Genomic DNA, 25,797 nt, shown 5'->3' on the forward strand with positions numbered 1-25,797 from the left:
TTCTTGGTAGACAACAATGATGGGTATGAAGATACAGAAGAATTATGTGACACTTTAATAGGGTTTCTATCAGATGTATTACTGTAAGATTTGCTTGAGTGTAGACTGGGCTCATAAATCCGTGAAGTTCAGGAAAGAGAGGCATATACCAAGGGCGAATCTCCACAAGCCACCAAAATAAAACCCTCAAAAACATTCTTAGATGGTGTTTTAGTAAAAATATCATTTCCTCTGTTTTAATGAAAGTGGTTGCTAGGTTAGGCTCCCCAGGCAGTGCCCCCAATGCACTGGGATGAATGGAACAAATTTGAGGAAAAGGGGGAAAACAGGAGAGAAAAGGGGTTAGAGAACAGGTGTGAGGGAAACAGGGACAAACAGCCAACAAAGAAAGAGAGAGCATAGGAAAGAAGGATGTAGCAAGGGAGAAAGGATCAAAGTGAATATAACAGGTGGGGAGGCAAACAAGAAGGTGGTGACGGGAGCAAGAGGAGAGACAAACTATGGGAGTGAGGAGACCCATGGGGAGGAAGAGATGGGGAAAGAAGAAAGGAAGAGATGGGTCAGCCAGCCATGAGGGGCCAGCCAACCAGGAGAGGGAAGCTTGCCAGCAAAGGCCAGCCAACCAACTAGTTAAAAGGGAGGCATAGCCAGGAGCAGCCAGCCAAACAAAGCCAGCTAGGAAGAGAATCTGAATACCAAGCTGACCCCAACAAATCTTGGTTCCACCCTGGGAGTGGGGTGCCTTGCCTTAATGGATGTGATTTTTAAGGAAAGGAAGGGTCAAAAGCAAGGTTCTGTTCATATTCTGTCCAGCAGAAAGGTATCGGCTTAAGAAATGCATGAGAATATAAAAGCACTGTGATGAGTAGATCATTAACATAATACACTAGACTGTCTCATCTGGCTATTTTCTCTGACATATTATGTACTAGCTAGCACTAGGCGACCACATATGAATAAACAAAGTTACATAAATTGCAGCTATTAACCTCATATTTTCCAAAAGGACCATTTCCCATCTGTAGGCAGTTGATTTCCACATTCTTTTTGGCCTGTTCTCCTCAAACTGATGTGGTCCAAATGTTTTGCCCTGATATTATTCTCATACTTGATTGTCAGACAATAGGGAAAACAAATGCTTCACCAGATGAAATAAGAGTTAAAGGGTTGCAAACTACATCAGGAATGGCTTAATCCAGCTGCAGAGATGACACATGCCATACGTGACATAACCCCCACCCACCCACCTCACACACAGAAAATGCAGTAAATTGGCAAATGAAAATAAACCTGAAGTCAGTGAGAATCTATTACTTCAACAGGCTTTGAATCAAGCCCATGGTGTTTAATAGTTGGGAACCTGTTCCAGCCAAATCCAACTCTCCCAACCTCTCAGCCAATACAGATTCACATTCCAAAGCAGTGGACATTATGCCTATTAGGGGCCAATTTCTGTCTGGGATTTAAGGCAAAAGAACCATTAAGCTACATGAGAGTACAGGAGCTTCCCATAATTGTTGGGAAGAGAGTGGAGAAAATGGAAAACAGGATGGGGTTAACCAGTGATAAACCAGACCTCTTCAAATTGAAGTGTTAAGGAGAGTAAGCTTATAGAGTGCAGTACAGTGTATACAGTTCCTCTGCGGGAGCTCTGGCATCAGCCTGAAATGCAAGGTTTAGTAGTTATGGTGCCAATTCAAACTTGTACTTAAAAAAAAAAATTCACTATAAGTTTGAAAGTAAGTTTTTGGTTTTAATTTGTAACTGAATGGGAACATTTAGGGATCTAGATGGCTACTGATACACACACATCAGCCCCAGAAATGTTAATGGCAGAACAGACTATTTTCATAGAATCATAGAATATCAGGGTTGGAAGGGAGCTCCGGAAGTCATCTAGTCCAACCCGCTGCTCAAAGCGGGACCGATCCCCAATTAAATCATCCCAGCCAGGGCTTTGTCAAGCCTGACCTTAAAAACTTCTAAGGAAGGAGATTCCACCACCTCGCTAGGTAACCCATTCCAGTGTTTCACCACCCTCCTAGTGAAAAAGTTTTTCCTAATATCCAACCTAAATCTCCCCAACTGCAACTTGAGACCATTACTCCTTGTTCTGTCATCTGCTACCACTGAGAACAGTCTAGAGCCATCCTCTTTGGAACCCCCTTTCAGGTAGCTGAAAGCAGCTATCAAATCCCCCCTCATTCTTCTCTTCCGTAGACTAAACATCCCCAGTTCCCTCAGCCTCTCCTCATAACTCATGTGTTCCAGTCCCCTAATCATTTTTGTCACCCTCTGCTGGACTCTTTCCAATTTTTCCACATCCTTCTTGTAGAGTGGGGCCCAAAACTGGACACACTACTCCAGATGAGGCCTCACCAGTGTCGAATAGAGAGGAACGATCACATCCCTCGATCTGCTGGCAATGCCCCTACTTATACATCCCAAAATGCCATTGGCCTTCTTGGCAACAAGGGCACTCCGTTGACTCATATCCAGCTTCTCGTCCACTGTCACCCCTAGGTCCTTTTCTGCAGAACTGCTGCCGAGCCATTCGGTCCCTAGTCTGTAGCGGTGCATGGGATTCTTCTGTCCTAAGTGCAGGACTCTGCACTTGTCCTTGTTGAACCTCATCAGATTTCTTTTGGCCCAATCCTCCAATTTGTCTAGGTCCCTCTCTATCCTATCCCTACCTTCCAGCGTATCTACCTCTCCTCCCAGTTTAGTGTCATCTGCAAAGTTTAGTGTTATCCACACCACCCTCCAGATCATTTATGAAGATATTGAACAAAACCGGCCGCAGGACCGACCCTTGCGCATTCCACTTGATACCGGCTGCCAACTAGACATGCAGCCATTGATCACTACCCGTTGAGCCTGACAATCTAGCCAGCTTTCTATCCACCTTATAGTCCATTCATCCAGCCCATACTACTTTAACTTACTGGCAAGAATACTGTGGGAGACAGTGTCAAAAGCTTTGCTAAAGTCAAGGAACAACACGTCCACTGCTTTCCCTTCATCCACAGAGCCAGCTATCTCATCATAGAAGGCAATTACATGAGTCAGGCATGACTTGCCCTTGTTGAATCCATGCTGACTGTTCCTGATCACTTTCCTCTCCTCTACATGCTTCAGAATTGATTCCTTGAGGACCTGCTCCATGATTTTTCCAGGGACTGAGGTGAGACTGACTGGCCTGTAGTTCAGTATTTTGACTGATACTGAAAGTTACAGCTGCATTCACACCAATATTGTGGGAAAAGTGGTGCTTTAAAAAGCAAAGCAAAACAAAAACATCCCATAACACAATAGAAAGCCCGTAATTTGGGACACTTCAGGGGCAGAGAAAACTTCCTCCTAATGATCACAGTTATTTTGCATTCTGTCCAAAAGGCAAGTTCCCAGAAAGTATGCCATTTCTCCATATCATTCCTGTTAGGGGGTGCTTGGGTTAGGAACAGCCATGAACCCTTATTTTAATAATTAAGCTTCACTTTTCATGCCGTACTTCTGATAGATAAATTGGAATTAGAAAAATGTTTTTAAAGCATTAAATTGTTTAGTGTTATAAAATAAAATCAGCTTGATGTGGTTAGACTGCCCTTAAACACAGCTTTTATTAGTGTGTGAATATACTGTAAGCCTAAATTACAAAGATAATGTAGTTTAGCCCACATGTTTAAAATGAGAACCACCAGACTGGAACTCTCACTTGGCAAGAAGATTGCTTTGACACCCTCCCCCCCTCCAATTCACTTAATTAGGAATGAGAAATTGAATCAGTATCTTTTAAATAGCTAATTAAAACCCTGTTCATTCAATGATCTTGTTGGTTTTTCACATAAATCTTCATGCTTCTGTTTTCAGGAAAGTAAAATACAGCATGCATGTTGCATGTCTGGAACCAAATACTGCTCATGGCTGGATGCATGGGATCCCACTGACATCAACGGGTGCCCTGTATTTTTAGAATGTCCTTATGTGTAGGATGACCAGATGTCCTGATTTTATAGGGACAGTCCGATTTTTGGGTCTTTTTCTTATATAGGCTCCTATTACCCCCCACCCCCATCCCGATTTTTCACGCTTGCTGTCTGGTCACCCTACCTATGTGCAGTTGCAAACCAGGTTCAGGTTTGATTACTAAAAGATGCAGTGCCCTCACTGAAAAAAGAACTCAGGACTTTTCCATACACCAAAGTCAGGGACTGATCCAAAGCTCACTGAACTTAATAGAAAAATGTAATGGGATCAGGCTCCTAGTAAGAAATGCGTACATTCCCTTTGTAAAGTTAATGGGCTATCTGCTTTTCATTGGTAGCATTGTTTGCGGTACACATGCACACGCTGCGTTCTTACATTTCCATATGTGACCTCTAATGCAAACATGAACATCCCAACAACACCTATTTCTAAAGCATACACATAACACGAAAAAGACATGGTTTTCAAATGCAGGGTACTAAGCCCAAAATAAAGAGTAGACGGCATTATTGGCTATAACAGTAGCATACCCACTTAGTTTGCCATCATTTTAATACAGTATCTTTCCCTACCCATAATCACTAATTTTTTAAAAGACCTAAATCCCCCTGACCAGGTAATGACAATCCCCATCTGGCACCCTGAGCCTACACAAAAAAAGAGAATCTTCTTTGCTAAAAGTGATTTCATATTTGTAATTGAACATGTCTTACATGTATCCAAAATGCCTGTGCCTATTCACAGAACAAGGTGCCTCCAACTCCCTTACACCCCTCACTGGAGTCGGCTGACATAAGCATCCAGGCTTCATTTCCCCTGACAGTACAGAATTTCTGTATCTGAGTCTCAAAAAAAACCAAAGTGCCCATGTGTTCTCATATACGACCAATTCCTTTGTGAAACGCATGTAGAATTTATCCTCTGGATATGACAAAATGAAGAGTTGTGGAATAAATGCAAGCCAGGCCCGTGGGGCTTGGGCACCATTTTTCAAATGACAAATCATTATTTCTTTTGGTATTGTGTTAATCACCTTGAATTCTTTTGTGATTTCTTTGAATGCACATGCCGAGGAACTCAATTTTACTTAACATTATTTAATGCAGAGCTGGTATATGAATATTTTTACAAGATTACGCATTTATTTATGAAGAGAGGATTAAAAGCTTCATATGTGTAAACACCTTACCATTTATTTGAATGTGTTCATGGGGACTAAAAGTAGTACCATTAAAGGGAAACTAGATAGTCATGAAGATATAGTGGTACTAACAGGAACACCCCAATAAGGCCACATTCATGAGCCTGGCACTGAAGGAGTTAAAGTCAACTCCTGTCTTCTGAGCAAATCAAAACACCTCAGGTGAAATCCTGCTTCTCACCCCTCTCTGAAGTCAAAGACAAAACTCCTATTGGCTTCATTGGGGCCAGACTATCGCTCCTGGTATGTTTAGAAGACAGCTGAACCTTTATAACAGCAGAAATACTTCACATCAGTTTAACGAAGAGAAATGTATTCCAGTCTGGGACTGATGTGAACAACAATAATATATGCTGAGGAAAATTGTTATTATTTCTATTCAAAATTCTAAACAGCTGTTTTCAAGGCAGATTAAAAGATTTTTCAGCATTTGGACACGACGCAAGAGCTTTATCTAATACATACTTTGCATTTGAGTCTTTGTTGAATTAGAAATTTAATAGAGCAGCTGAGTATTTTAAAATCTTTTGGAAGACGTAAAAAAGGGATGTGAACTCTAGCACACCCTGTAAAACATAAATTTCTTACCAAAAGAATATGTTATTCATGTGCACTGTACATTAGGTCAATTATTACTCACTTTCTTTGGAGAACCACCAAGTGTCTCCACCCTTTATAACAGAGCACACTGTAATCAACTGTAATAAGAAGAGCAGAATCATTCTCACACACATTGGTGGCTTTGGTCTTACCCCCAAGAAGTTTAATCAAGAGTCTACAATTGAATTTGACATAATTTTTACAATTTTTTAAAAAATAAATTAATTAATTTATTAGAAATAGTAAAAATCCAGAGGATTTTTTTTAACTGGCCTCAAATTTAAACAATCCAGTTATTCAATGACAAATTATATAAACACCTCTTCTACTACACTTCTTTAGTTTCCACTAACCTAATTTACCCTCTCATCTTCCTTTCAGACAGCAGCCATAATAAGAAGTACTTTTTCTTTCCTATACGGATGTCAGCAAATAGCTGAAACATTGGTGCTAGATTCAAGGTGGGTTTCTAAAAACATAACTCCCTGGACTGTATTTGGAACTAATTTTGCTCCGTTAATTTAGTACATCAGTTTTCTTCCATGTAGCCATGTCTTATTAGGTTGCTGTTGGAACAAGAAGGAAAAAACGATGGGACTATTTCATCAGACCATGGTAGCATGAGACAGAAAGCATGCCCCCTCACTTTGTCCACTCTGTCTCATGCCAAGAGAAGTATTTCACATGATTTAGATAACCACACAGGTTAACTACCCAGCTAGGTAGCTTGCAGAGGCTTTAATCTTTTATTGCTTATGCTTGTGTCCAAATAATGTTTTTTACAGAACAGCCATTCACATGAATAGAATGCATCTCTATTAGTTTCCCTCCCCTCGTCTAATATTCAGTCTAAACTCCTTATCCCTGCCTTCAATTAAATCTCAGGAAAAACTTCCTAACTGTAAGAACAGGAGGACAATGGAACAGACTGCCTATGGAGATTGTGGAAACTCATTTACTTGAGGTTTTCAAAAGTAGGCTGGAAAACCAGCTGTCTTGGATGGTTTAGACACAACAAAGCCTGCATCTTGGCAGGGAGTTAGACCAGATGACCCTTGCGGTTCCTTCTAACCCTATGGGTCTATGATTCAAAGCTCTCCACAGCTCCGCCCCTGTTTATGGTACATCTACACAGCCCATGGTAGCGAGTCACAGAGTCCTAGGGAGGGGCTGGGCTTCATAGCCTGAGCTCCAGCCCAAGCCCAAATATCTGCACAGCTATTTTTAGGGCTGCAGCATGAGCCTGCAAGCCCAAGTCAGTAAACCTAGGCTCTGAGACTCACTGCCATGGGCTGACATTTGATGTGTAGACGTGCCATGAATGTCAAAAGCTTTGGGCGTAAAACTGCTCCCTCAGCCCCTCTGTTATTGATTCCACACTCTTTTGCCTCTCTTTCCCTCACCTGTTTCTATGTCACCTTTATGATACCCCTTACTAATGGAATGACCTTCCATTTCCAGTCTGCAACATTATCTGAATAAAATATGACCGTGTAGATCATTGTTGCTACCACTGTTACATAATAGCAACAAATCTTATATAAAAGTGTGTCAAGTAAGGAGTTGATAGAAAAGTTATGATTTGTTGAATATGATTATGCTATTTATATGCATGTATCATTTTTGTATCTGAAGTTATGAATATAACTATGTACCTGTATTTTAAAAGTTTGCTCATGTGGTAACAACAACAACAAGGTATTTAGCTTGCACATCTTGAAGGGACTATTCAAGTTAAATGGCTCATCAAGGAGCACTTAACTCACAATGGACCAAGGGAGATACCTGTCTACACTTAATAGACTTTCCTGTGAACCTTCTATCTGGAATAAAGGTAATGGCTTCTGCTGTGACTAAGCGAAATCATGCATGGACATGTGACTTGCCAATGTGACTCCAAACACCATCTTGTTACCTGCAATTTTCCACAGTAAGAACAATGTGTTTCCCTTCAGTTGGCAGAAGCTATAAAAGGCCCCGGAAACATCTCCATTTTGCCTCTTTCTTGCTCAAACCTCTGGACTATGAACTTACATTAATGGGAGCATTCTAACCAAAGGACTGAGGACCTTCCAATGATTTGGAAGCAACCAGAGACTTAACTTAACAAGCCAGCAATTTATTCCATCACTGCTACAAGCCTGATCCAAGAACTCTGCAAGTATTGTATGTATTTAATTCCTTTAACCAATTTTAACTCTCACCTTTCTTTCTTTCTTATAAATAAACCTATAGATTTTAAATACTAAAGGACTGGCAACAGCATGATTACTGGGTAAGATCTATCTTATATATATTGACCTGGGTGTGTGGCTGGTCCTTTGGGATCAGAAGAACCTTTTGTTTGATGAAACTGGTTTTAAATAACCACTCATCTTTAAGTCTAGTGTCTGGGTGTTGAGTCCAGGACTGGAATGCCCAAGGAGACTGCTTTTCTGACTTCTTGTTAGCCAGTGTGGTGAAACAGTAGTTTACTTTTGTTGCTGGTTTGGTGTATCTCATGGGAGAATAACCACCAGTTTTGGGGTGTGGCTGCCCTATTTCTCAGCTGTTTGTCCTGAATTTGGTATTCTCAGTTGTGATCCACAGAGCCACAGTGACACACTCATAGGGTAGGTCTACACTGCGATCAAAATCCTGCAACACTCAGTCTCAGAGCCCAGGTCAGCTGACTCAAGCTTGTGGGGCTCAAACGGTGGGACTAAAAATAGCAGCGCAGATGTTTGGGCTGGCCCAGGCTCTGAGATCCCCAAGCCCAAACAATACACTGAAATTTAATAGCCCCGCAGCCCCAGCCCCATGAGAGCTGGCCCGGGCCAGCCTCAGCCATGCCACACGTCTTTTGTTGCAGTGCAGACATAGCCACAGGGTAAGAAAGGTCCCCTTTCTTCTATTTGTTTATATAGTTGTAGCTGCCTTCACTTTCCCTCTAAATCAGGTCAGTTTTTTTAACCATACCCAAAATGTGGCCACTCTAGCCCTCTCTCAGTATTGCAGTGTGGGAAAACTTGACTGTCCCCCAAAGTTGACCATCCAAAGGACAAAGAAAGTTGGTCATAGGATTGTGGGATACTTTTGGCAGACTCCCAGAGAACGACTCCAGTGGGGCTGTGGCCATACTGCAAAGCAATAGGGCTTGAACCCTGGGTCATGCCTTGACTCAGGCTCAGATCCTCCACCGCTGTGGAGTCTTGGAGCCCTAGGTCTGAGCCCTAAGTTAGCACAATTTGTGTGTGTAGATGAAAGGAATGGGTAGGCTTAAGCCTGAGTTTGAACCCTAGGATTACACTGCTGTGTAGGTTTCAGAGTAACAGCCGTGTTAGTCTGTATGTGCAAAAAGAAAAGGAGTACTTGTGGCACCTTAGAGACTAACCAATTTATTTGAGCATGAGCTTTCGTGAGCTACAGCTCACTTCATTGGATGCATGCCGTAGACAGAGCCAGTGAGATTTGGGCTCTGACTCACCCACTCCCCCACCCCCAGCAGGGTCCTAGGATCTGGGTACCGAGGGCTTGCTGACCCAAGTCAGATTGATGCGTGTGTGGACAGGAGGAGGACTTGAGCTCAAATCTGTTTCAGAGCCCAGTCTTAGTGTGCAGTACAAACATACCCACAGATTCCAAAGGCAGAAGGTACCATTGTGATCATCTAGTCTGACTGCCTTTATAACACAGGCCATAGAATTTCCCACAGATAATTCCTAGAGCATTTCTTTTAGAAAAAACATCCAATCTTATTTTAACATTGTCCATGATGGAAAATCCACCACAACCCTTAGCAAATTTTTCTAAATTGTTACCCTCACTGTTAAAAATGTAAGCTTTATTTCCACTCTGAATTTGTCTCGCTTCAATTTCCCCAGCCACTGTATTTGATTATATTATTCTCTGCTAGATTGAAGAGCCCGTTACTAAATATTGGTTCCCCACATAGGTACTTATAGACTAATCAAGACACCCATTAACCTTCGCTTTGTTAAGCTAAATAGATTGAGTTCATTGAGCCTATCACCAGAAGACATGTTTTCTAATCCTTAGTCATTCTTGTCACTCTTCTCTGAACTCTCTCCAATTTTTCAACATCTTTCTTGAATTGTGGACACCAGAACAGGACACACTACTGCAGCAATGGTCACACAAGTGCCAAACAAAGGTAAAAATCTCTCTACTGATAGTTGAGAGTCCCCTGTTTATGCATCCAAGGATCGTATTAGCTCTTTAGCAACAGCATCTCCCTGGGAGTTCATGTTCAGCTGATTATCCACCACAAATCTCAAATCTTTTTCAGTCACTGCTTTCCAGAATAGAGTCCCCCATTCTATAAGGATGGCCTACATTCTTTGTTTCTAGATATATACATTACCTTTAGCCATATTAAAATACATAGTGTTTGCTTGCAGCCAGGTTACCAAGCAATCCAGATCTCTCTTTATAAATGATCTGTCCTCTTCATTATTTACCACTCCCTCAATTTTTGTGTCATCTGCAAACTTTATCAGTTAAGATTTTGTTTTTTTCCGGGTCATTGATAAAAATGTTAAATAGCACAGGGCCAAGAACTGATTCCTGAGGGACACCCACTTGATGACAATTCCCCGTTTACAGTTACGTTTTGAGACCTATCCATTTGCAAGCCTTTTTATCAATTTAATATGCTCCATGTTAATTTTATATTGTTCTAGTTTTAATTGTTCTAGTGCATTACTAAGTCAAAGGCCTTACAAAAGTCTAAGTATACGTTACATTAACACTATTGCCCCATCTACCAAACTTATCTCATTAAAAAAAATTAAGTTAATTTGCCAGAATCTATTTTTCATAAACCAATTTTGATTGGCATTCATTATATTACCCTCCTTTAATTCTTTATTAATCGAGTCCTATATTAGTTGCTCCATTATCTTGCATGGAATCTATATTAGACTGACAGATGATATGGGTCATCCCATTTACTCTTTAAAAAGTGACACAACATTAGTTTTCTTCCTGTCTTCTGGAATTTCTCCAGTGTTCCATGAAAATCAACATTAATCGTCCAGTCAGCTACTCAGCCAACTCTTTAAAAACTCTTGGATGCAAGTTATCTGGATCTGCTGATTTTAAAATGTCTAACTTTTGTTATTCCTGTTTAACAGCCTCCTTAGGTACTAGTGGAATGCAAGAGTGTTATCATCATCCTCTGATGAGACTACATCACCTGTTTTTTCCCAAATATACCCAAGAAATATATATTGAACACTTCTGCCTTTTGTGCATCATTATTGATGATTCTGCCATTCTAGTAATGGACAGATATGATTGTCGACTTCTTTTGTTCCTAATATATTTAAATTCCTTATTATTGTCCCTAACTTTGCTGGCCACATATTTCTTCCCCTTTCTTCCATTTGTTTTATATATATAAAATAGGAAGTGAAGGCAGATATAGATATTTGCCTTCACTTCCCCTCTAAATCAGGACGTTTTTTTTTAACCAATATTCCTCCTTCCTTAATTGTGAGATTGTTGGTTTTTGGGTATCTAGTAAGGTGTTTTTAAAGGATTCCCAATTATCAATTACATTTTTCTGGTTAAATGCTTCCTCCCAGCTGATCTGGCTCATGATTGCTTTCATTTTTGTGAAGGTGGCCTTTTTAAAGTACCAAGGGGGTGTGTGTGCGTTACTGGTGTGCACTTTATTCTGTTTGCACATTATAAATGTGATCAAATCATGATCATTTGTACCTAAGCTACAATTAATTTTTAGTTCTGTGATCAGTTCCCCTTTATCTTTCAAGAGGAGGTCTAATATAGAATTCCTCTGTTTTGGTTGCAAAAATTTTTGAGTTAGAAATTATCTTCTGTAGTATTTAGAAATTCCAAGGATGTTTTAGTACTGGCAGCATTAAACCTCCAGCATATGTCACTCAAGTTGAAATCCCCACGATCACACAGCTTTTTGTCCTACACATTGTAGATAGATGTGTAAGGAGCTGGTCATCCTATTCCGTAGTGTGATTTGGTGGTCTCTAGCAGACACCAACTAATGCCCCATCTTGTACTAATCCACCTCACTCTCCTCAGTCAAATCCCTCCTGAAGACCCCCATAAGAACTAATTCATGTTATTCAAATCTCCTCTCTTCCCCAATTATTATGGAATAGGGCCAGGGTCAAGGAAGATGATAAAAAGGAAGTAACATTTTAAGTTATGCCCAACTTCTGATCATTCAGCATGTTTTGCCCTTATTCTCTCCTGTGTACTAAGGAAGATGCTGTGACACTATTGACTTGAACTGGGACAGTGTAGAACATTGTTGCAACCAAGGCCCTGTAGTGGCACCAAATCTTGTACAAAGGGGGTCAAATAAGGTGTCTAAGACAAGGTTGTGGTTTGCTGGTTATGATTATGCTATCTGTATGCATGTATCATTTTTGTATTTAAAGATATAAGTATTGGCTCTATACCGGGGGCGGGCAAACTTTTTCACCTGAGGGCTACATTGGGTTTTGGAAATTGTATGGAGGGCCGGTTAGGGGAGGGGGTTGTGCCCCCCCCCAAGACTCCTGCCCCATCCAACCTCCCCTGTTCCCTGATGGCCCCCCCAGGACCCCTGCCCCATCCACACACACCCCCACTCCCAGTCCCCTGACCGCCCCCGGACCCTCGCCCCTAACTGCCCCCCGCCGTCCCATCCAACCCCTCCTCTCATTCCTGACTGCCCCCGGGACCCTGCCCCATCCAACCACCCCTTCTTCCTGTCCCCTGACTGCCCCCAGAATCCCTGCCCCTGACTGCCCCCTGCTGCCCCATCCAAGCCCCCCTCCTTCCTGACTGCCCCTATTCAACCCCGTTCCCTCCCCGACCCCTATCCACATCCCCGCCCTCTGACCACCCCCCTGAACTCCCCTGCCCTCTATCCAACCCCCCGCTCCCTGCCCCCTCACCGCGCTGCCTGGAGCGCTGGTGGCTGGCGGCTCTACAGCCGCGCCGCCCAGAGCACCGGGTCAGACCGGGCTCTGCAGCTGTGCTGCCCCAGGAGCTCACAGCCCCGCCGCCCAGAGCCTTGCGACGCACAACTCGCTCCACTGTCTGCAGGGGAGGGGAGACAGCAGGGGAGGGGCCGGGGGCGAGCCTCCCGGGGCAGGAGCCCAGGAGCTGGGCAGGAGGGTCCCGTGTGTGGCCCATGGGCCATAATTTGCCCACCTCTGCGCTATACTGTCTGTATTTCAAACTAGTGCTATGCTTCGGGTGATACCTCAGAGAAGTTGGTGTCAGCTCTGCGTAGCCTGCTTGACGGCCCATTAAGGGCCATCAGCCATACCAGGGGTCAGCAACCTATGGCACGCATGCCAAAGACGGCACGCTGCTGCCTGCCGAGTCCCAGCCACCAGCCCCACTCAGCCTGCTGCCGAACCCAGGCCGGGATCCCGGCAGGCAGCAGCGTGCCATTAAAAATCCTGCCCACCCCGGCCCGCTCTTCTCCGCCCCCCTCCCCTCCCCTCCCCTGCCCCTGGGCAGGGTGAAGAAGCTTGGTCCTGCCGGCTGCTGCTGCAGAGCAGGCAAGCTCCCCTCCGCCCCTCAGCTGATGGCCCTTGCGAGGGAGGGAGAGGGAGAAGCAGAGCCACAAAGTGCTCGCTGCCCGGGGAGGAGGCAGAGAGGAGGTGGGGATGGGGAGGTGGAATCAGGGCATATCCCCTCCAGCCCCCTGCTGTGAGCCGCTCAGGGCAGGGGGCTGGGACCACCCCTACGACTCCAGCCCAGACCCCGAGCCCTCTGCCGTGACCCCTGCATCTCCCCACACACCCTCCCAGCCCTCTGCCGTGACCCCTGCACCCCCCCACACACCCTCCCAGCCCTCTGCCGTGACCCCTGCACCCCCCCACACCCTCCCAACCCTCTGCCCTGACCCCTGCACCCCCCTCACACACACCCAGCCTCCTGCCCTGACCCCTGCACCCCCTCACACACACCCAGCCTCCTGCCCTGACCCCTGCACCCCCCATGACCCCAGCCCTGACTCCAGCACCTACACACACACACAGTCCCCCCACAGCTCTTGCCCTGACTCCTGCACCCCCTCACATGCCCCCAGCCCTCTGCCCTGACTCCTGCACCCCCCATACCCAGCCCCCCCATACCCCATGTCCTGACTCTTGCACCCCCCACATTCCCATTCCCACCCCCACCCCTCGCACCAAACTGGAGCTGCCCAGGTAAGCACTCCACTTACTGGCACTGGTGGTGATACTGGGAAACTGGAGTGTCTAAGGGAATTGCTTGTGTGACTTGTTGTTAGCCAGCGGGGTAAAACCAAAGTCTTCCCTGTTTGGCTAGTTTGGTTTGGCTTCGTATGCAAAGGAACCCCAGCCTTGGGCTGTAACTGCCCTACTTTAAGCAATTTGTCCTGAATTGGCACTCTCAGTTGGGTCCCACCAGAACCAGCACCGTTACAGATGCACATCTTCAACATCATACTGACATCATACTGGTATCTTAAATCTCGACCAACAAATCAGCTTTTCACCTGTATTGCTTGATGCCTTGCTCCATCTACCACAGGCTTGTTCCTTGAGTTGTCAGGGGCACAAGGCAAAGGTGAGATGAGGTTCTCTCCCCCTCAGATTGCAAGCAGGAGGTCCTCTCATAGGGATGAACAAGTAGCATAGGAATGTTCAGCCAATAATAGTGAGAAACTGAATGTATACAGCAGAGATTTGGTCAACAAATAACACAAGGTAAACATTTGAGAGGCTGCTCTGGTTCTTCTGGCTCTTAAGAAAAATTAAAGTTCCCACCCTTCTTTGTTCTTTCTTAACACCCTGACCCAGTTCAATTTTTCTTCTTTCCAGTGTGAACACTGGCCCTTCTGGCTGCTCTAGCTTATATCAGTGCCATCTCTGGACCTGAACATCCCGGAGATAGAGAGAGATGTAAATGTGACTTAGAGCCCCCTTTGCCTCTCCTCCCTCAGCTGTATCAAGGGGGAGCTTGGCCCAGATGAGGATAAAGCCCCAAACATACAAACACATAGACTGTAACTACACAATAGCAGAAAGACAGACCTGAAATAATGCCAGTAAGTCTGGTGTTGAGAAGGAGTACAGGCTCCAAAACCAAGGTAAACATCAAGTAAAGAATGAAAAGTGAGTCTTTCCTGTCTTGTTGGCTTCTCTAACACACAGTTTCTTGCACGTCATTGGCCTGCATCCGACACTCTCTTCCCGACTGAAGAATGTTAGAAATGAAAATGAAAGGCCGACTACTTTCCCATTGGCTTTACAGTGATTACATGATATCAATTGCTCACGCCAGCCAAGAACCACAATAAGGAGACACCAGCCCAGCAAATCCAGGTAAAGGCAGGACCCCAAACTGTCTTTCTGTGTGTGTGCTGCAAAACTGTTACATTTGCACACAGCTCTGCAGATACAGCCTATCCTCACAGAGCAGCAAACAAGTTACAGTGGTATGGCAATGTTGTCTCAACTGTCTCCTTCTAATCTAAAATCTGTCCATAGCATGAAAACAGGTCTTTAGCAGGTAACTCTGTATTTGTTTACTTTACCACATGACCCTTAGTTTTCTATTCCCTCTCTGTGGATATAGTAACTAGAAGGCAGTTGTGTTAGTCTGATTTCTTCAACACATTGCTGTTCCTTATAATAATGGTCACAAGGTGAGAAAAATAAAGACACCCAAGTTCTTCTCAGCTACAGGATGAGTATGAACAATAATGGGAATTGTGCTCTTAAGAGAAGAGAAACACTTCATTCACATAGGAAAATCACTTCAGAATTACTCTAATTATGCCAGAATGATTCCTGCCCTGTCTTTGTCACCAAAGCTCACTCACACAGTCTGTCTCATTGTGCAAGAGTAGGGTGACCAGACAGCAAGTGTGAAAAATCGGGACGGGGGTAGGGGGTAATAGGAGCCAAATAAGCCCCAAATATCGGGACTGTCCCTATAAAAAAATCAGGACATCTGGTGACCCTATGCAGGAGCTGCCCTCTGGGAAACTAGTCAGACAATTTAGGAAAGCTCTTTTCTTGTTTTACCTAGTATCAAGGAGCACTGATTTCAGATAAGATTCCAACCTCCTTTTTAGGACTTCTATAGATGGGGACAATCAGGAAAATTAATCTGAATTAATTAAATGTGTGGATTAGTTAAAGACCTGTGGACACTCTCACTTAGAATTAACAAGGCTTTAATTTGGTTTAGTTTAATTCACTCCTTCACCTTTTGGTAAATACTCCTTCCACCACCCAATGAGTCAGAGCCAAACACCAACTTGGCACAGAGAAAGTTTTAACCAGGGTTCCTGAAATGATGCTGATTGTGGTTGGTCATGTCTGCGCTTGTAGCTAATTACGTTCAGCACTGGTTCAGCTTCACCAATTGCTGACAATGATTGCCACAAACACCTGTGCTCAACCTGGGGTCCCATTTCAACTGACTTCCAATATCAGGCCACAAAATAAACATGTATGGAATGATCTTCCCAGGCCCACAGCACCCAAGGAGACTACTCCTTCTATACCTCTCAGCTGTTGCATCAAAGGAAAACATGAAAAAGTGTTAACTGTAGTCCTCAGTTACCAAGATAAGTTCCACAGATACCCTACCCCAATCCTGACCTATTATTATCCTATGACCAGTCTCTAAACACAACAATGTGGTTGGCTTTACAGCGCAAAGTAATGCACACTGGAAAATGTAATCCCAACTATACATACAAAACACTGGGGTCTAAATTAGCTGTTACCACTCAAGAAAGATGTTGGAGTCATTCTGGGTAGTTCTCTCAATGTGCAGTGACAGTCAAAAAAAGCTAACAGAATATTAGGAACCATTAGCAAAGCGATTGATAATAGGACACAAAATATCATAATGCCACTATATAAATCCATGGTACATCCACACCTTGAATACTGAGTGCAGTTCTGGTTTCACCATCTCAAAAAATATATATTAGAATTGGAAAAAGTACAGAGAAGGGCAACAAAATGATTAAGATATGGAACATCTTCCATATAAGGAGAGATTAAAAAGACTGGGGCCAGTCATCTTAGAAAAGAAATAACTAAGAGGGGATATGATACAGGTCTATAAATCATTAATAATTTGGAGAAAGTGAATAAGGAAATGTTATTTACTCCTTCACATAATACAAGAACCTGGAGTCACCCAATTAAATTAATAGGCAACAGGTTTAAAACTAACATAAGGAAGTAGTTCTTCACACAATGCACAGTCAACCTGTGGAACTCATTGCCAGGGGATGTTGAGAAGGCCAAAAGTATAACTAGGTTAAAACAAATAATTAGATAAGTTCATGGAGAATCAGTCCATCAATGGCTACTAACCAAGATGGTCAGGAAGGCAACCCCATGCTCTGGGTGTCCCTATGCCTCTGACTGCCAGAGGCTGGGACTGGACAACAAGGGATGGATCACTTGATATATGCCCTGTTCTGTTCATTCCCTCTGAAGCACCTGGCACCAGCCACTGTCGGAAGATTGGATAGTGAGCTAAATTGGCCATTGGTCTGAGCCAGCATAGGCATTCTAATGTTCTTATGCTCTAATACAGCAGTTCTCAAATTTTAGCAACCCAAGGACCCCCATATTGATTTAAAATTTGTGGTGGACCCCTCCACCCCTCCTACTCAGCCCCAGGCCCCACCCTCACTCCACCCTCATCCCCCAGGCCCCACCCACTTCTTCCCGCCTCCGCTCCACTCCTGCCCCTCCTCTTCCCCGCCTCTTTCCATCCCCTCCCCCGAGGGCACCCCATCCCCGCTTCTCCCCTCCTTCCCAGTATCTCCTACATGCTGCTGAACAACTGTTTCCCAGCATGCAGGAGGCCCTGGTAGGAAGGGAAAGGAGTTGATCAGTGGGGCCAGTGGACCCCCTAGTGTACCCTTGCAGACCCCTGGGGATCCGCAGACCCCAGTTTGAGTAACGCTGTTCTAATACATTGGTTTATCAAAGATCCCCAAAATATATGGCTCAAAAGTAAAATCAATGGCACCACAAATGGGAAGTTTACAGGTGTAAATCTCACTGATGCCAATAGGCCCTAAGACTATATCCCCTACACATCAGTCGGAAAGCAGGTTTCCCCCTCCCCCATCAACCATTGTAACTTTGTCAGCTTGAATTTTTTAAAACTAGCTGTTCCATATTCAAGATTTTATTAGGCAAGTTCATTAGGTATTGTCAGCATAACATGTGCTTTCCCTTCACAGCACTCAATTAATCATTGCTCCACTCACTGGATAGCACAGCACATGCACAACAGAGAACTCAAAACATTCTGGATTATGAACACACTGGCAACGTGGGCACTAGATCTTTCTTGGACTGTTAAAGTGTTCCACTGATGCCATTAGTTAGGTCACAAATTATAGGCAAATGCACATTTGTGTCAGGTTCTCAAAGCCAAAGTATTATTTTGAAATAATGCTTTCTCTCTAGTATTCTTCCAGGTGCCATACACTTTTCAAAATTTATATAAAAATAAAAAAAAAGTCATCACATCCCTGGGATCGGCATCACCCTAGAGACCTGCAGACACATTTTTATTCTGTGCTCGGTTTTTGGAAGAAATGACAGCAACTCCCCTGGCCTTGCACAAAGCTTACCAGCTAATACATTAAATGAAGCTAGCATGGGCAAGCGGAGATAAGGAAGGAGTTCTGGGAAGGATGGTGACACTGAGACTGACTGAAGTTCAGAGCTCTGCAGGTGGACACCCTGGCAGAAACAGGAAATATATTAAATAAACTAAAATAAAGGGTTGCGATGCCATTTCTTACCTTCCTGTTGAACTCACTACTATTCCTGCAGTGCCAGAATGTCACCCGAGCTGCCAACCTGCTCCTGCCGGTAGGAAGTGGGCAGCAGCTCAGGCTGAGTGTAGCAGTGCCAGGTTGATACTCCCCTTCCCATGCAGACAGGAATTGGAAGTGGGTGGAGCCTTGGCTATACTCCTCTCAGTGCACCAGCCAGCACAGCTGAACTGGTGCAGAGTGGGGCTGGAGTAGCTTATTCCCTCCCCTCCAAGTAAGGGGGAAGCAAGGACTGTATTGTTGCTCCTTCATTCACAGTTCAATTCCTGCTCTGCTCCTGGGTCAGCTCAGGATAAAAATCATGGCTGATAGCATTTACGGATGACTCAACGATTAGCAGAATGGTCAATAATGAGAACAGGGCAGTCATACAGAGCAACCTGGATTGCTCGGTAAGCTGGGCCCATTCAAGCAAGTTGTATTTTAAGACAGCCAAATGCAAAGGTATATGTAACCCATGCTTCTGTCGCATGTTTGAATAGGAGAAGTCATTTGCGGGGGGCGGAGGATGGGGAAGGGAGCCTGCCAGAAGAGTGGACCAGCTCTCTCCTGACTCCAGCTACTATGGGACTAGCTGGTAAACAAAGGAAAAAGGTCACAAACCCTTGAAGAATGGTTAGTAAGGTATCCCCAAGGATGGGAACCAATTCCACTCTAAAAAGGCATCAAACTCTTCAGTGCTGGATCCAGAGGGAGACAGCCATACCAGAGGGAAGGTGAAAATCTCTGTGCCTGAGGGGTGATGCTCACAGGGCTGCTTTTACTAATTGCAGCAAGAAGATAATCACAAGGAAGAGGATACCAGCCTATTTACAGAATTAGGCTCATGCTGCTTGTTCAGCTCAGGACAGTGTGGGCACATTAATGCCAAATCGGTAGTGCATATTTTAAATGCCTAGGATTTGTGGCCTATGTACCGTTTTGGTACGGACAATATCGGTATGCCTGATACTACTATTTTTTGTTTGCATAGGTAGAGCCCTGTAAATCTGCGGATACCCACTTAATATCCACGGACCATGTTTGTGAATCGCGGATCAGATGTGGATACAAATTTTGTATCCACACAGGGCTCTATGTGCAGTATTTGCTGTACTGCTGCAACAATAAGTTTGTGTGTTAGATTTCTGAGGAGTCTTAAGTAAACCCTCAAAGTGTCCTCTTATAAACTTAAAGATTTGTTTTACTGTGAGCAGCTTTGCTACACTGTGATGTCTTTATTCTAAACTGGAGCATCCACGACTGTCCAAATTTGCTTATTTATCTTATATGTTATCATCCACAGGTGGGAGCTCTGCTGTGAAACCAGACTGAACCCGCTCACTATTCCTACAGTAAAATGGAATTAGAGTGGGTACTTCTGTAATCAAAGTTTAGTGGGTTACACATACATCTAGCAACAAGGAATGCAGGCCACACCTAATTAATTAATCTTTAAATATTCATGGTAAATAGGCCCAATGACCTGTGATGGGATGTTAGAGGGGGTGGGATCTGAGTTACCCAGGAAAGAATTTTTTGTAGCATCTGGCTGGTGAATCTTGCCCATGTGCTCAGGGTTTAGCTGATCGCCATATTTGGGGTCAGGAAGGAATTTTCCTTCAGGGCAGATTGGAAGAGGCCCTGGAGGTTTTTCACCTTCCTCTGTAGCATGGGGCACAGATCACTTGCTGGAGGATTCTCTCCTCCTTTAAGTCTTTAAACCATGGTTTGAGGACTTCAATAGCTCAGACATAGGTGAGGTTTTTCGCAGGAGTGGGTGGGTTAGATTCTGTGGCCTGAGTTGTGCAGGAGGTCAGACTAGATGATCATAATGACCTTCTGACCTTAGTATCTATGAATCTACTCAAGGGGGGGAGGGGGCTGTGTACTGTGAAAAGGACTGTGAAAAGTACTGTGAAAAGTACTGTGAAAAGCAGTGACTCTGAAAAGGATTTCGGGGTGATACTGAATGAGCAACTCAACATGAGCTCCCATTGTGGTGCTGTCACAAGAAGAGCTTTTGTGACCCTTTGGTGTATACACAGGAAATGAGCAAGTAGGAGTGGGGAGTGATTATACCTATGTACACGGCCTTGGCGAGACCGATACTGCAATACTGTGTCCCATTCCAGTGCTCGCATTTTACAAGGCTCTTGAAAAACTGGAGAAGATGCAGAAAAGAGTCACAAAAATGATTCAAGGCCAGGAGGAAATTCCATACAGTGAGAGACTTACAGAGCTCCAGCTGTGTAGCTTATCAAAAAAAAAAAAAAAAAACCCAAAAACTTAAGACTGAGAGGTGACTTGATTACAGTGTATAAAAATATTCACAGGGAGAAAAACAACATATGTAAGGACTATTTAATCTAGCAGAGAAAGGCAGAATAAGAACCAATGGCTGCACACGACAGCCAGATAAATTCAAATTAGGAATAAGGCTCAGATTTTTAATTAGGGTGATTAACCATTGGAACAAACTACTGAGGAAAGTCCAAAGTCTTCAGATCAAGACTGGATGTTTTTGTGGAAGACATGCTATAGCTAAACATAAGTTATTGGGCTCCGTACACAGTAATTGGGTAAAATATAATGGCCTGTGATACGCAGGAGGTCAGCGTAGAAGATCCAATGGTCCCTTCAGGCTTTAGACTCATTAAATCTATGAGCTATATGCTGCCCTTTACTAAGGGCAGATTGTAAGACTGACACAGAAATACAATATTTATAAGTAGCATATTTTAAACAGTAAAAAGGCAAAACCCATTTGGGTAGGGCTTTGCCTCTTCATTAATGACTGGTTGGCGGTAAAGCCCTTTAGTCCAAATGTCCATCATCTGAGATGAAATGCTTGTGCTAGGGATCACTATTGCTACTGTTGTCATCATCATAAGCTGACCATAAAATAAGAACATGAACTAAAAATAAGGTAAGGATTATTATATGTGTTAATGGTAAAAGTTATACCACCAATTAAAACTGGGGATCAAACTTTCAAAAGCACCTAAATGACTCAGGAGCCTAAACCTCATTTTCAAAAGTGGCTTATGCAATTCAGAGTCTAAATCTCACTGAATTTCAGTGGGACATAGGAGCCTAGGTGCCTACATCACTTTTGAAAATGTGACTTAGTCACTTAGGTGCTTTTGAAATTCTTACCCTAAATTCTCAGCTGCTGTAAATGTGTTACAGCTGAGGTACTGGCATCGTGATGTGAAGAAATCCTGCACTGCTTGAGTCCTGTATTGTAGCTTTGCTGCGGAGAGAGGATTTTAGTCTCCATAAGTCTCTATCCAGCTGTTTCCTAACCACTATGTGCACTTAAAATAAATATATTAAAAGAAAATTTAAAAAGAGAATAAATGAGAAATGTGATTTTCAGAGTAAACTGTGGAGAACTGGAGCACTGCTACAGCACAGGAATGTTCTCTCTAGGGCAGCAGTTCTCAAACTGTGGATTGGGACTCCAAAGTGGGTCATGACTTTATTTTAATGGGGTTGCCAAGGCTGGCGTTAGACTTGCTGGGGCTTGAGGCTGAAGCCAAAGTCTGAGCCCCATTGCCCAGGGCTGAAGCCCTCAAGCTTTGGCACCCCCCAGGGCGGTGGGACTCAGGCTTTGGTCCCCCTTCCCGGGATCATGTAGTAATTTTGGTTGTCAGAAGGGGATCACAGTGCAATGAAGTTTGAGAAACCCTGCTCTAGTGCAAAACCCCACAGGTGGTAAATGGATGCACGGGAGAGCCCTATGATAAATCTTTACGTTAGAAGTACAATATATTGTATTAGGACTTGAATGACAATCAGTAAATGAGCTGGCTAGATGAGTAACTTAACTGTCCTATACTGTCTGTGGCTATTGATATTTATAATTTAATTTTGCTGATCTCTGTTGCCCAAAGTTCAGTTAAAGAGTTATGGATATTTGTTTTAAAATAAATATGTAATTTTAAGACTTCTAGTGGTGTTCATTTTTAACAATTGTAGAGGTTTATTGGTTACTTCCCCCAATCCTTAGGCATTAAAACCTTTTTACGAAGAGAAATACTCAACCCTGCTTTCTTTATTCAAGTAAAATGCCTATTAATCTCAACAGGAGTTTTGTCTGGTTAAGGAGTGTAAAACTAGCTCTTTATTTTATAGCAGAGCAGAGTTTGGAGACAGATCTTTCTCTTAGGGCTCTTTCCTTTTCAGACCTTATTTAGGCCTCTTTTCTTTTCCTACAGCATTGCTCCAGAGTGCCAAACAGTACATGCTGTCACTGAAAAATATAAAATCCACTCAGTCATTATTTCTGAATTTCCCAAGGCTAACTACAAGTGTGAATGTGGCTGTTGTAACGGTTCTTAAGTAGTTATTTCCTATCTTCTTTTGCAATTTTTATGCTGAAATTAAATTAGGAAATTATTTTGAAATGCAATATTTATTGTACAAAAGCATTGACTTTGATAGGGAAAACATTAATCAACTTTGTTGCAAGGGGATATGACAGGATAGTTGCACTGACCATTCTGACAACCTTTGCTTAAGATCTGTTTTCATTACAGATAACCCCCATTTTGCAGCTGACCTCCACACAATTGTTCTATTTGAAAATGCCCTTGTCAGTTTATCCTTGCATCAAATATGATCTATGATGTTTCCAACGAGGGTCTCTTTCCTTTATTAGAACTGATCATTATTCAAGTTTCAGATCATTTATTTAAAAAACAAACAAAAGAAAACCACCCTCATATACTCAACTATTTGGAGATCATATGCATTGGAATTTCACTACTCTGTCTCTTTCTGTTGCAGTTGTAACAAAACTTGCAGCCTAACGGCTCAATAAAGGGGAAAGGGGAAGTATGAATGGAAAATATTCACATAAAATTTCTTGGTGATTCACAAAGAAAATATTTGTTTTCACAGCAACAAATCAAGTGATTCTAGGTACTTGTGCTTTCTTATATCAAAACACAAAGGCCCAGAGCAGAACGAACATTTTTCTCCATAAATGGCTGCATGCATAGTTAAATAGGTTCTCGGCCTCATTTATTCATTCTTTTTATTATTTTAACCCCAGGAGTTATCATTTAGGAAGCCAAACACCTCTCCAGCCAAAGCTCCTACAGAAATTCCTTTTTCTCGGCTATTGTATATTCTAGGAAATATGTACTGAGCAGTAAGCTGAGAGGTACCTGAAATGTAGGTAACTGGGGATATATTTGTAACATTGGTAAAAAGTCAAAATACAGATGAATGAATGTTCATGCTCATCATGGAGGCCAGAGATGTATCTGTATGGAGACAGCTCAAAAGCAAAGAATAGTCATTCCTTCAGTTCCTTCAGTGCATGAAACAATCTGATCTTCATAACACAATACACTTCTATACAGATTCCTCCAAATTCCTACAGGACTTCACAGAATGCAAATCTAGCAGTGCAAGCTCTTCAGGGAAGTTACATTCTTCACCTATCTGCACTGTGTATGCAAGTCATATCAGTACTAATGTGAAAACCTACAGTCAAGCAGGCATGGACTTCCCTTCTTGTATATAATCTCAGCAGAACCCATTGATGTAATTATGTCCTTGTACACAAGGCTTCTTAGATACTAAGGGCCAGATCATGTACAACAGAAGTCAATGGGAGTTTTGTCATAGCCATCAATGAAAGCAGAATCCAATCCTTAAGTAATAATTATGAGTCACCCACACGCGTACCCCAAAGGAACTGGTAAAGTGCTCAATCTTTGCAGGATTAGGATCATAATTTGGATAACAAAACTCCAAGAATTATTTCAATCCATTATTATTTTTAAAATATCTATATTACAATTTATGACGTCTGTCTGCCTAAATTGATACAGTTAATTGCTGATGATGGGTCCCATCTTTTCTATACTGAACACAATGTGGAAACCTTGATTTTCACTTGAATTTTTGCACACCTCTACCAAAACAATTTTAAAAAAACCCCAAAACCTAAAACCCAGTACATCATTGCATATCTAGAGGTCACTGGCCTTAACAGCCTGTAGATAAGGTAGAGGTTTTTATAATGAAAATCTTTGTACACTTTATTGTGGCATTTGTGAAAAAACACAGGAATTCCTGTTGATTTGGTGGAGGGTTGTTTGGTTGATTTTTGTTGTTGGGTTGAACTGGAGTGTGTGTGATGGTTTCCCTTCTCCAAACAGAGCCTTGAATTCAACGAGAATTTAAAAACGCCTGACACTATGAAGAATTAAGCTCCTCTCAGAAGCCCTAAGTCCCTCTGCACTGAAGCATATGTATCATGATCAGCTTTATGTATATCTCTTAATAAGCACTTTTTAAAGATGCTATTTAATATCTGGCGATTCACAAGGTATAGAATAAGCAACAATATATGGCTAGTTAGATATCAGATACATATATGCAAGGAACAGAACAATGGTCAAGTCCTTTCCCCACTCAGGAATTACAAGTGCCTAGTACAACTACCCCATCTGAAGTGTGTTATTGCTTACTCAAAATCCTTGCTACATTTGTTGCTTTAAATAACTCAGAGTTTTAAACTGAATTTATCAACTTCAGGCCTAGAGATCCATTGATTATACTGTTGTGTATTTTAAAGCATCTTAAATTGGGTGAGTTAATTGTGTAATGTGGACTATTGTCCACAGGATTAAGCTACAACCTCCATTCCAGAAGAGAAAAACTCAAGTGGATTATCCATGTAGCTCACTCTCTTTCATGCACAAAAATACTCCAAAGCACTAGCTCATTTGGAAAGAAGAGCTGCAAACTGGGTTTTAAAATTGAAAATATTTTATAATACAGAGTTACAAAACTGTGTTCAAAATATTTTAAAGGAAAAAAAAAGTCACTCCAAGGCTGAGACTGAATCGACTGAATTTCAGCCTGGAGCAAATTTTCATAATTAAGTTATAAATAAGGGTCTACAATAGCAACAGTTATTACAGGCCTTCAACTACAGCTGTGTTAGAGTGTGCTGCTATAATACCATACATGCATTAACGTTACTGGGCTGCAGAAATTACATGTCTATGTCAACAGATGTGTTTCTTGGAAGCCAGCTACAAAAATCAAGTTTATTCAAATGTTTGCCAGCGACCATATGCTGCACCACTACTTTAAATGCGACGTAGGGCTTTGAGAACATACTTTTACTGCTATCTACACTTTGTTATTTACTTTCCATTTAGAC

At 42.7% G+C, this 25,797-nt stretch overlaps 1 protein-coding gene and 1 long non-coding RNA gene across 9 annotated transcripts in view; one reads left to right on the top strand and one right to left on the bottom strand.

The window, feature by feature from the left end:
* The window catches only part of LOC140894953 (uncharacterized), a 57,966-nt gene extending 48,854 nt beyond the window's left edge, over positions 1 to 9,112 (top strand). Inside the window, exon 3 of the long non-coding RNA XR_012154010.1 lies at positions 6,170 to 9,112. This is a non-coding gene — a long non-coding RNA (uncharacterized lncRNA). The remainder of the gene's footprint in view (positions 1 to 6,169) is intronic.
* Positions 1 to 25,797, bottom strand: part of FBN1 (fibrillin 1) — a 220,249-nt gene that overhangs the window by 156,141 nt on the left and 38,311 nt on the right. Inside the window, exon 1 of one of the 8 annotated variants that reach the window (XM_073303901.1) lies at positions 18,594 to 18,735. The exons of 6 other annotated variants lie outside the window; for them this stretch is intronic. The gene's annotated coding sequence lies outside the window, so the exon portion shown is untranslated. Of the gene's footprint in view, positions 1 to 14,294; positions 14,314 to 18,593; positions 18,736 to 25,797 lie in introns of those variants that run through there. One more of the 8 variants, XM_073303900.1, reaches the window with a different exon arrangement.

Source organism: Lepidochelys kempii, chromosome 10 (genome assembly GCF_965140265.1).
Source record: "Lepidochelys kempii isolate rLepKem1 chromosome 10, rLepKem1.hap2, whole genome shotgun sequence".
In the NCBI taxonomy this organism is placed as follows: domain Eukaryota; kingdom Metazoa; phylum Chordata; order Testudines; family Cheloniidae; genus Lepidochelys; species Lepidochelys kempii.